This window comes from Cibotium barometz, chromosome 2 (genome assembly GCF_041138505.1).
Source record: "Cibotium barometz isolate CiBa-2024 chromosome 2, ASM4113850v1, whole genome shotgun sequence".
NCBI lineage: Eukaryota > Viridiplantae > Streptophyta > Polypodiopsida > Cyatheales > Cibotiaceae > Cibotium > Cibotium barometz.
Window position 1 is genome coordinate 75,121,211 of NC_141047.1, and position 12,914 is coordinate 75,134,124.

General features: G+C 45.3%; 1 pseudogene across 1 annotated transcript in view; it reads right to left on the minus strand.

The window, feature by feature from the left end:
- Nucleotides 1-12,506, minus strand: part of LOC147641467 (beta-phenylalanine coenzyme A ligase-like) — a 48,679-nt pseudogene extending 36,173 nt beyond the window's left edge. Inside the window, exon 1 of the transcript XR_015269396.1 lies at nt 11,348-12,506. The product of XR_015269396.1 is annotated as a beta-phenylalanine coenzyme A ligase-like (transcript). The remainder of the gene's footprint in view (nt 1-11,347) is intronic.
- Nucleotides 12,507-12,914: the final 408 nt, after the last annotated feature.

The following is a 12,914-nucleotide window of genomic DNA, read 5'->3' on the forward strand; positions in this document are numbered from 1 at the left end:
CATTCCAGAGGGAAACTCACAGCGCGGACTGGCACTGTTTCATGTGCAGGACAATGCAGACCTAACCTTGGACACATGTGCAGGACAATGCACACCTGACCTCGGACGAATGGAGTGGAACCCTGGCTGACTCGTCCCGGATTGGGCTCACATGGGACCAGTTTTCCACCCCAAGTCCTGCACCTTCTTGTTCAGATATGTCTACGTGGCATCCAAGTGCGGGATGCACATGACATCCCCTTCTGCTTAACTTGACAAAAGCTGCATAGCCTCCAAATAATCCGTCAATAACGCCGGATAGTCGTCAAAGAACTCTTTGTCAAGCCATACCACTTCGTGGGTCCCTCGGTCCTGAAACTTTGTGAGGAACTGTCTTTGTCTTCGGCTTGAGCCATGCTTGAGGCGGTGCAAAAGGATCTGTTCTGGAACCATCACTTCAGCTTCATCAATGATATCTGGTTCCGCTTCGCCTTTCACTTCTGAAGGGATCGGACCTACATATGGTTTTAACCAACTAACATGAAACACATCGTGCATAGTCCAACTAGGAGATAGCTTCAACTTCATTGAAACCTCGTTAATCTTTCTCTGGATGGAAAAATGTCCAAAGCTCCTAAATGACAACTTTGGGCATCGCTTGCCCACTTGTTTCCAGTCACTATTGACCAGAACCTCATCTTCAGTACTTGAAGCGAACAGATTGACGGAGTCTTACCAGGAGATTTTGGAGTCAGTAAAAGACAGGTTGGCTAAAGCGCATGAGGCCTACACTCGACAGGCCAACAAAGACGGAAGGGATATGAAGTTTTTGGAAGGTGATTGGGTGTATCTTCGGGTTATGAAGCTTGGCATTGTCTGAATCCAATGTAATGCTTGATGGTCAGTGCTAACCTCAAAGTCACGGCCATAAAGAAAATGTTTCCAATGTTTCAAGGCCTGTATAACTGCAAGGAGTTCCCGATCGTAGACCGAGTAATTCTTTTCTGTGGGCAGTAACTTACGAGACATGTAAGCTACTGGATGACCATTCTGTTGTAATACACCTCCAATTGTGATGTTACTCGCATCGGTAATCACTTGGAACGGCTTGTCCCACGAGGCAAGTGCTAAACAAGGCGCTTCTGACAAAGCCACCTTGAGGTTCTTGAATGCCTCCAATGCTCGTGGAGTCATTCGAATCCGTTGCGTTTTAGTCTTGACACCCTTTAGCAGATCGGTGAGGTCACGATAATCGACACACAAACGAGAAGACCCACCTTTCTTCTTGACAAACAGGATTGGTGCTACAAATGGCAACACGTTGGGGTGGATGAAGCCAGATTGCAACAATTCTTAGAGGAGGTAATCCAACTTCGATTCCATTGCCCTGGAAAGGCGTGAGCAATCTTCTCAGCACTCAACTTGCCACCGGTCTTGCCTGCCTCCGCTTTCTGGTCGAGTTCTTGGAGCCAGAGGCTCCCGTGCTTTGTCTTGGGAAAGATCCCGTCTGGTTCTAGCCTTTTTCCCCCACAGTGGTAGCCTTGGTAGCAGCCGGTTGGAAAGTCTTGGGCTTTCCACCATTGTGCTTCATTTCAGTACTCTGTGCAAGCGAGAGTACGTCTTCAAAGGTGGCTGGCCTAAACATACGCACCTCCCACTGGATTTGCGTGTCAAGTCCATATAGGAATTGCCCTTTCTTGTCCATATCAGATAAGCCCAACTCCAAACATAAGTTTGAAATTTTATTGGCAAACTGAAGGACTGGTTGCGTGTTCTGACACGCTCTCCTAAACTCATCTTCGAGTCGCTCAAGGTAATGGGGCAGTAGAAACCACTGCTTAAGGTCGCAGAGAAACTCGTCCCAAACATACCTAATCTAGTGTGGGCATGAGCCCACTGGGTCCACCAAGGAATGGCCTCACCTTCCAAGTACCAACTAGCTAAGATCACCCTGTCAGTATCATTTTTTCTAACTGCGGCAAAGTAAGCTTCAAATTAATGCAACCATGAATAAAGAGTTGTGGGGTCGAGTTTACCATTATACTTACTGAACTTCATTTTCTCAAGAAAATGATTTGAGGAAGCCGCTGATGTCAGTCTTGTGTCCAAAGCCGCAAGGTATCGCTCATGTTCCACGCGTCGCATGGCGTCGTCTTCTCGTTGTCGGATCTCCAATGCACGCATCTACAACTCAAGCATCGAACTCGACTGCGGTCGTGACCCTTCGAGAGGGTCCCTGTGTAGAGAATCTGGAATTTGGAAAACGAAAGGGGAGGGAGGAGGAGATGGAAAACGCGGAGCTGGAGAACGGGTGCGCTCTTCCAGAGCCAGTATTTGCGCCTTCTGCTCTTCCAACTTGGTACTCTCGTCTGCGATTGCTCACATCATTTGTTGAAACATCTCTTTTACACTCATCCCTGATGCCCTAGCTGGACTACCTGGTGCACTTTGGTCCCAAGGTTCTTGGTCTCTCTCGTCATCGAAGCTCGCCATAGCAGGAAAATGCACCTCCTTTTCGGAGTGCAATCTGACCATCCACTATATGTGTGGGAAACTTCCCGAGGCTTCCCGAGGCCAAAAACCAACCGTCCTTCAAGGGACAAGAGTCACTCTGAAAGGGGTGGTCCACCGGAGTTTGAAAACCAACCACACAAGCGAGAAAAAAATTTCTGGTTTCTTGCTGAATCTTTACACTTGAAGTAGGCTTTGATACCACTGTAACATGCAGAAGCTTCGGGGGAGATCGGTAACTTCAATGCTCAGAAATCAGTACACTTTTCACGATAAGAATAACGCACAAAACTGAAATATATGTGCAGAAAAATAGAGAGAGAGAGAGAGAGAGAGAGAGAGAGAGAGAGAGAGAGAGAAATGAAATGAAATGATATATTAACGTCTTCAAAAGGCCAAAATGACCTATGAGACCAAAAAGGTTACAACAATTGGTGGATCTGATACAAAGTATTGGGTCCCGGATACCCTCTCTAGGGCCCCCACCACAAATGGTGTCTTTGCTTTTATTAGAATGATGCAAAATCTAAAATAAAAGATTGAACCTGAACCTTCTTGGCTATCATGACCCTGTGAAATGGGTGCAGCATAAGTGTGGGCATGGTGGTCGGTAAGCAAGATAAATTTTTAAAGATTCATACTTGGGTGGCCGGACAAAAAGGAAACATGTGTGGACAACCCCAAGTGTGAAGGGGGACCAAGGGATTAAAGTTCATAAGGTTTATAACCTTGGGTGGCCCCTAGGAATGTTTTAAAAACCATAAGTGGCCCCTAGGATATTTAGGGGGGGGGGGGGGGGTGCTACTCCACTTTTGGAGTACACGCTTCTCTCTCTCTCTCTATGACTTGCTTTTGGGAAAAGTGAGGCTGGCAGGCAGCGCAGGTTGGAAGAGGGATTTTCTGAAAAAGAAACACATAGGCAGGGTGTAACACGCGGAAGCTCTGGGGGTCTTCTTTCAGCCCTAAACACCACTGGAAACAAGCTGATGCAAAACGCAGACATGAAGAGAGTAGAGAGAGAGAGAGATATGCTAGAAATTCAGTATGAGTCCCTAACTATGACCCATCCCTTAAAGGAATGAATGATTCTAATGAGGAGCCTTCATCCCTATTTATAGGCCTTCACAAAGACTTGGCTAACTGGCCAACTACTGGTCGGCCAATCCACAGTCCATTAAATCCCTTTAACACTTGTCCGACTGGTCTAGCTCATACTCCATGTAGCCCCTACAGCCGACAACCTCCGGCAGTACAGCCGACAGCTCCTTGGTCTCAGCCGACATCTCCTTGTCTCAGCTGACAGCACCCAAGTCTTCCATGCCCTTGCTCCAAGTCCACCAACCTTGGCCCAAAACTGTAGCATGCTCCTAAACTCTGGTCTTTTTCTGGCTGCCCCTGCTGGACTAGATGAGGAACTTGTCCATGGGCATACGTGCACATGACACGGCTACAGGGCTACCTTTCTTTTATGCTTGCTTTCTGGAGGGACTGTAGGCGGGCAATGCAAATTTCAGGGCTGGGAAGAACAGTTTCAGGCGCCTGCGCATATGGTTATACTCCTGTTTTTGGAAGAAGGCTGCGCTCCTCTGTCTGGTTACTATACTACAGAGGGTTCAGGCACTGACTGGGCTGGTTTCATGAGGGAGAACACACAGACTGGCTGTTGTGCTGTGCTACAGAACAGAGATACAGGTCTCCTTTCTTTCTCTCTCTCTCTTTAGCTCTTGAAGAACTGGGTGGCTGCTGGCTGCAGAGCATACAGGCGCCTACAGATTCTCTCACTAGTTTTCTCTCTCTCCCGGCAACGGAACCTTGAAACCGGCCTCTACGGATCCAGTATTGGTATTACCACTCTCCGAAAGGCTTTTGTTGTCCAATGTGATGCATGTGGGAACAGCATTGGGGCAGTTCTCATGCAGGAAGGACATGTGATGATAGTCTATGAGAGTCATATATTACAGAATGCCAAGAAGCATTTACAGGTTTATGAGAAAGAGATGTTGGTTGTAATTCATGCTCTTTCTACATGGAAACACTATTTGCTTGGGGCTGATTTCACTGTGCAGACAGATCATCAGACCTTGCGTTATTTCCTCACGCAAACTAAACTTTCTGAGAAGCATATGAGATGGGCCAACTTTTTGTCTATGTTCCACTTTCAGATTGTACATGTGGAAGGCAAAAAGAATGTTGTGTCAGATGCTTTGTAACGCAAGCCACATGTCTCAACAGTTTCACTTGCTTATCATCATGAGCTTGATGAGATGAAAGAGCAGTATGCCCAGGATAAGGATTTTGGAAGGGTCTATAATCAGATGTCTGAGGGTCAACGGCATGATCATTATACTCTCAGGGATGGCTTTTTGTTGATGCATGGTAGACTGTGTTACCAGGCAGTTACGACTCAAGGTTATGATTGAAAGTCATGCTCCGCCGTATGCAGGTCATAGAGGTATTGACGCCACGGTAAAGGCAGTTGAGGCTTTCTTTTATTGGCCGACCTTGAGAAGAGATGTTGATGCATTTGTTAGGCAATGCATCGTATGTCAGAAGGTGAAGTATGACCGTCATAAGACACTAGGGTTACTTCAGCCTTTACCTATTCCAGATAGACCATGGGAGAGCATTGCCATGGATTTTATATTTGATCTTCCAAGGACACAAACGGGGAATGATGGCATTTGGACTATCATATGCAGGTTCAATAAGCAGGCTCATTTCATTCCCGTGCGTAAGAAGATCAAAGTTGATCACATGGTGAAGTTGTTCATGGCGAACATCTTCAAGTATCATGGCATGCCTTCGTCTATCATTAGTGACCGTGATCCACGGATGACGAGTTTATTTTGGAGAGGATTGTTTGACAACATGGGTACAACTCTCAAGTTTTCATCATCGTTTCATCCACAGACAGATATGGGTAGTCGGAAGAGGCTAATTCCACAATGTTAGATCTTCTCAAGTGTTATGTGTCAGAGCACAAGCAACAATGGGAAAAGTATCTTCCTTTGGTGGAGTTCGCTTATAACAACACCATCCATACCTCGACGGGCAAGGTGCCTTTTGAGATTGTGGAAGAAGGGAAGAAGGTACCACCCATTTTGCACACAAAGGATAAGATCTTTGAAGCTGACCAATATGTGAAGAACATGGATGAAGCTTATAGGAGAGTTAAGTTGGCACTCCAAAAGACTCAGCAAAAGCAAAAGAAAGCAGCAGACCGTCACAGACGTGCATTAGAGTTTGCATTGGGTGATTGGGTTCTTTTGCGATTTGAGAAAGCTAGGCTCAAAAAGATGAAGGGTAAAGAGCGCTTATTCCCTAAGTTGAGCATGCGCTATTATGGACCTTTTCAAGTATTGGAAAAGATTGGTGAGGTGGCCTATCGTTTAAAGCTACCAGATCACTAGAGAATTCACAATGCATTTCATGTGAGTCTACTTAGACCTTTCCGTGGGGATGTGCCTGAGGATGTATCAGATGAGGCTCAGCCGGAAGTTGATGAACTTGATGAGGTTCTTATTCCAGAGCAGATACTGGCACATAAGGAAAGAAAGGTACGAGGTAAAGTTTCTCGTCGCTATTTTGTGAAGTTCAAGAACTATTCACCGATGGATGCGAAGTGGATGGAGGAGGGTGACTTAGCGTATTGACCTCAGGTATTGCAGCTTTATCTCGATGCCTTTGAGTTGGAGCCGACTCTTGTTACGGTTCATTCAAGTTCAATAGAGCATGGGTCTGGGGCATTGCTTGATGCTCAAGAGGGGGGTAGCACCTCCGCTCCCTTGATACAGACAGGCTCAGATGACATCTAGAGGTCGCTTGGTGCAGCTTTTGTCTCACCCGAAGGTACTGAGAGCTAACAGTACATCTGCTTATGGGACTTCTATGATATATGTATACTAGTCACATTGGATGTTGTGGTTGTGTATGGTTCACAGTGGTATACAACTTGGACTATTACTACACCATTGGTTTGCAGTGAATGTTGTTACATATGCATGGCTTAGAGAGATTGGGACGCAGATCTTGCCATATTGTACATTTCACTTTTTGTTGGATCACATGGCTGATATCTTACTGTATTGGGCAGCCTTTGTTATCAATGTGGTTCCGCTTTGGATATCTTGCTGTATCACCAGATTGCAATCGAGGACGTTTGCCATTTTTCAAGAGGGGGGTATGTCATGACCCTGTGAAATGGGTGCAGCATAAGTGTGAGCATGGTGGTCGGTGAGCAAGATAAATTTTTAAAGATTCATACTTGGGTGGCCGGACAAAAAGGAAACATGTGTGAACAACCCCAAGTGTGAAGGGGAACCAAGGGATTAAAGTTCATAAGGTTTATAACCTTGGGTGGCCCCTAGGAATGTTTTAAAAACCATAAGTGGAACTTTAACTTTAAAGATACATCACTTAACAGGAAACGGGCCGAAACTTCGGAATGAAAGCTTGGGACAACGCTCGTCCACTTGCTTTAGTCATTACTTCATGAAGTGGAGATATACCCAATCCCCTTCCTTAAAGTTGACATCTCACTTGGATTTGTTGGCTTGACGGGTATAAGCTTCCTGAGCTTTGGCAAGGTGCTCCTTAACTGACTCAATGATTTTCGAAAATGTTTCGATTGTCTTGTTGGCCTCTAGAGATGGTGATACCTTTCTCGTCAAAAGAGATGAGAACCGGCGACCAAATGCTGCCTCATACCGCGTCCAGACAATACTCGATGAGTGAGTATCATTCTTCAAGATTACCTGAACCAATGGAAGATATTGTTCCCATTTTGACTATTAGTCACGGTAGTATAATTTGAGAACGTCAAAGGCCAATTGATAATATATTTCTATTTGGCCATCTATTTGTGGATGGAATACACTGGACAGTTGTAACTTAGTCCCAAAATTGTCAAACAATGCTCTCCAAAAATGGGACATGAATTTAGGATCTCTATCTGATGTGATTGTCCGTGCACCAATCGGAGACCAAAACCAAAAGAACAATGTCCTCGGCTGTGGGGCTGTCTACTTACATGGAATAAGCATACAGAACTTACTAAATCTATCCACAAATATCATACACTGTGTTTCTAGATCCAGCTAAGATGGGAAGAGGGCCTACGAAATCCATACTAATGTGTCGTGAAAAGGTCCCTCTCGAATTGGCAAGGACTAAAGTAATCTTGCTTGTTTCGTATGTAGAACTTTCACCTTTTGACATATCTGACATGCATGGATGTGTTGGTAGACATCCCGTCACATTTTGGGCCAATAGAATGACCTCTCTAACTGCACCCTCCTTCTTATCATCAAATACCACTGGTGGCACTGAATTCAAAGCGGGCAATAGCTGAAAGGCATTAGAGGCGGGTGGCGGGTGGCGGGTGTGTGGATGGGGATGCTACGGTCACTACTATCGAAGTGGATGCCTTGACAGACTTTTCAGCTTGAAACTTAGTGCAATCTTTCCATTTTCAAGCCTTGCTGAAGAACTAAGCATTTGTTCCACTGATGTCCCCATGCTTGCTATCCCTTACCCTTAACACAGCGGTGGATCACCTACCGGAACTAATCATGCCTTTTGCTAGGACTTTCAAACTGTTCTGAGAGCTTAATGATGTACTGGTTATGTGTACATACCCTCTAGGAATGCTTCCTCTACCTTCGCTTGTTGTTGCAGAAAGCTCCATCTGCTACCTTGCTGCATTCTTCTGCTAGAATTGTGCACCTTCCTTGGGACTATGCTTAGTGGGCTGAGCCTCAATGCTCTAATACAGACATAATGATCAAGACAAAGGCTTGAGCATCACAATCCTCCCAATCTTCAATCAACTTTGAGTCAGCACCTTCTTCCTCATCAATACCTTCTTCATCATCATCAATAACAAGACTCAACCCGTTCATGTGACCCTTCTCCAGCTTTCTTGGTTTCAACTCCTTGCCTTCAACAATCTCCAACAACTTGCGCGCAACAAACTGACTCTCGATCTTCACTTTCCACAATGGATAGTTGGATCCATCCAACTTGCTCTGCTCTAACAACCCAATAGGTAGAAGAGATGCCATGCCTCAACCCTACCTGTGCCAAAAAACTCAACAAAAAATGCAAAAACCTTTGTATTTGCGACCCATAGTGAAAAGGACATGCAGGAGCAAAAACCAGCTGCAAATGAACACTTATGCATGGAAACCAAGATACCTTCACCAGCTCGCAAATTGATGTGTGCCTCATGTGCTTGCCCACCACTCAGAGGCTTTTTGCATTTGGACCTGCCACCGGGCAAAAACCAAAAATTGGCGAAGCAACTCACCCGATCCGTTGCAAAAATCTAGTCCCAGCCACTTGATCACTCCCGGCGCATAGGTTTTCTTCTCTCGAACAACAGGCCCTTAGCCGCACGTGAACAGGAGCTATGGAGGACCTTAATCAACCTTGGATATAAATAAAAAACGCCAAAAAGCATGCTGCAGACATGCCTGTGATGCCACAAAGCCAATGAAGAAAACAAACGCAGAACCTTTGTCGCCTATGCACAGCACATGGCCAGTAAGATGTGCAGCAGAAAATGCAGCTCCACGTGCTGCAGCTGCAGCCTGCTTCACCACCCCCAACTCCACACGGCGCACAAGAACACACAGCTCAACGAGCCAACGATGCCGGCTGCAAAAATGCCTTCACGACCTGCAACCCACCGCCAGGCAGCCCTTCATGCAAGCAAAAAAAAACAGCAGCAACACAGATGTCACAGCAAAATAATCTTCATCTTCTCTGATGGTTGCCACAGCACAAAAACATAGCCCCACTGGTCCTCCAAAATCAGCAAAAAACACAACACACAACCCCACCAAAATTCGCACAGTGAACTCTACTATGGCAGCAAAAACACAAATCCAACAAGGCTCCAACAGCGGAAAAACAAGAAAAAGCTCGTGTGAACCGCAGTAGGACTGCACATGCACAGCTCCACATGAATTCACAGCACCACGAGATGAATAGGAGTCGGTTCTTCACGTTAAAGAGCAGCAAAACACACAAGACAGCTCAAAAAGCTCTGATACCACATACGAAAACCACAGCCCCAGGGAGAGAGAATCAACAAGGTTGTATCAACACATGAACTTGCACGAGAGAGAGAGAGAGAGAGAGAGAGAGAGAGAGAGAGAGAAAAGAAAGAAAGAAAGAAAGAAAGATTTTATTAACGTCTTCCAAAAGACCAAACTTGGCCTATGAGACAAATCGGTGTACCTGTATGGGGTATCCTCTGTCATCCCAACAAAGTGAAAAAGTACTGAACTAAAAAGCTGAATCTGGTTGTGCAATAAGTACAATGAGTGGGGGGAGAGAGAGAGATAGAGAGAGATTGAGCACAAGAGAACTTGCTTCAGATTGATTGCATGCAAAAAGTATTGCATGAGGGTCCTTTATATAGGCACATGGCCTAGCCCTAAAAGTAGGTGCACTAAAGTGCATTCACACTGACCCACACTTAAATAAGAGACTGTTCATATGCCCATATGTGCATCCTCCCTGTCCCCTCTAGGAGGTACATAAGTGGAGATGACCTACATCCAATACACCTCGGGCTGCTTCAGACCCACCTCGCTCGAGAGGAGTTACCTCGGACCAAGCCTCCACATCCCAATGTGCTCGGCACCCCCAGCCCCCTGGATGTCAGCTACAATCCCATCATCAGCTCCAAATCCAAGACATGCTCCATCGCCATTGAGCTACCCTTCCACGTGACATAGCATGAGGAAGATGTCACGTGCACACCCATGCCATGGCCAATCCTCAGTATGAACAGCCTAATCCTTGATTAATCCATCAGTTAGGATAGCATTTATGTCATCATTAATATCAGTAGCATCATTAGCATACAGTCTTTGAAGAATTCTTTGTCAAGCCATACCGCTCTCTGAGTCCCTCGGTCCTAAAACTTCATGAGGAACTGTCTTTGTCTTCAGCTTGGACCATGCTTGAAGCGGTGCAAAAGGATCTGTTCTGGAACCATCACTTCAGCTTCATCCAGTCTATTTGGTTCTGCTTCGTCTTTCACATCTAAAGGGATTGGACTTACATATGGTTTTAACCAACTGACATGGAACACATCGTGCATAGTCCAGCTCGGAGGAAGCTTCAACTTCATTGACACCTCATTGATCTTTCTCTAGATAGGAAAAGGTCCAAAGCTCCTAAATGATAAATTTGGGTGTCGCTTGCCCAGTCTTTGCTTCATATAAAACAAATTTTTAGGCCACCTGTAGACATGTCAATCCAAATGGGAGAGAACTTGAGGGCAAATTCTGGGGTTATCATTAAAGACCCAGAGTAGCTATCATGGAGTTTCTGCAGCTGATATTTGTGATTGGCTTGGATTCAAGATAGATATAAACCCTAATGAAAGAAGGAACTTCAGTAGAGGCTTGGCAAGCCGTTGCAACTAGAACATGCTAATTAAACCGTCAGGTTATGGGAGGCCAGTCACCAAATATTTTGTGAGCTTATTGCAGTACACCTTTCCCCTCGTATTTCAGAAGAGAACTCATTTCCAACAGACGCCTGAGCATCTGCAGCTTCCTCACATTATTCACAGACCAAAGCAATATTACGACCGAACATTAACATCATGCTTATAAAAAGATACGTTTTCCCAAAAAAGAGATGCACGCCAAATTTCAAAATGTCATTGCAATGCCATTCCGAGGTGTTTCTCTTGCCCTTGAGTCCTCATCTATTGTAAAACACACAGATATGCAACTGCTACCTAAAGTTGATAAAATGCCAGCTCAAGCCGTAACTTAATGTTCCTTTTGGCCTTCTTCGATAATCTACCTTAAGACCAAGTAGAAACTAGGCTTACCTGCAGAACACTGGCATTAACAAAACGAGCTCTGAAAGTAGTAATCAACTCCTTGCTAACTGGTGCTGCCCCGACAGATACTTGAAACAGTGAAGATAGATCATAATCCTCCACCAAGCTTGATTTGGCAAGAGCTAGTAGGATAGGAGGTACCAGGGGTACATGGGTGACCTTGTACATCTGAATGGCAGACAGCATCTGCACCATGTCGAATTTGGGCAGGATCACAATGGAACAGCCCCTTGCAAGAGCTGCGCTACAGAAGATGGCGAGGCCAAAAGCGTGGAACATGGGAACAACACACAGATAAATTCTAGAGCTCCAGGGCATCCCCTCTGATCTGCTCATGAAGAAAACTGCTTGTGCTATCAAGTTTTTGTGGGAAATCATGACCCCCTTGCTGGCGCCTGTGGTACCTGATGAATACAGCAACAGGGCTGTGTCTTCTTGGTGAGTTTGAACTTGTGGAAGACTATTGGCATCTGCAGAGATGAGTTTCGAAAATGAAATCTGGCGACGTTGAGGTAGAGGGTGAGGTGAAGCTGAGCACTCTCCTTCTTCTCCTCCCAAAAGTATAAAAGGGAGGTGCAAGTCTGTTATCTTTTGCACAAGGGCTGCGGTTGTGGCAACAAATGTGGTACCAGACTCCGAAGCTTGTTTTGCAATTTCGACGGGAAGGTTTAAAGGGTTGCAAGTGGTGATGACAGCACCGATGGATATGGCTGCCTGCAGGGTGATGGTGAATTGGGCTGAGTTGGGGGAAAGAAGAAGAAGCACGTTTCCTTTCTGCAATCCGAACTGTGCCAAGCCAGCTGCGACTGCCCTGATCTGGGTGTGCAGTTGAGCGTAGCTGGTGATTGCGCCGGTCTGGAAATCAATGTAGGCGGGTCGAAGGCCATCAACGCTACTGTGCTGTTGCAGAAGGAAGGCGGGCAGTGTCAGCGACGAGTCCGACGGAAGAGCCAGGAAATTGCGCTTGCTGTAGAAGATGCCTCTGCGAGCGCAGAAGCCACTCTTGGGATCGATAGCATCAGAAGAGGCCATGCTTGAGTTGTGGGCGATCAAAAAAACTATTCTGAAGGTCAATGGCACTGGGTTCTCCTGGAGCGGACGAACTAATCACCCTCTCGCATGGCGATCAAAAAAACTATTCTAAAGGTCAATGGCACCATGGCATTATGTACAGCCGGAGGATTCTCGTAACCGGCTGGAGCGGAACCTGGAGTCTGGACCACCCAGTGTTCACGAAAAACAAATTTTTACAACCAATCTAAAAACCTTTGGTTTTAACTATGCTAAGGTTTTTTAATTAGATGAATAATTCAAAACCTTTTTTTCAAAATTTTACACTTAAAAATTTTAAATTGAGTATCAACCATTTTTTAAGTTATTTTTCAATATCTACCATTAGCTTTACATTTCAAAACGTAAACATTCAAAAAGTTTGCATTTCAAAAAGTAAACATTCAAAAAGTTTATATGACAAATCTAAACAAATATAAACAACCAAAGAGTTGTTTATTAATATCAAAATTTCACTCATACAAAAGTAAACTTCTCAAACTTC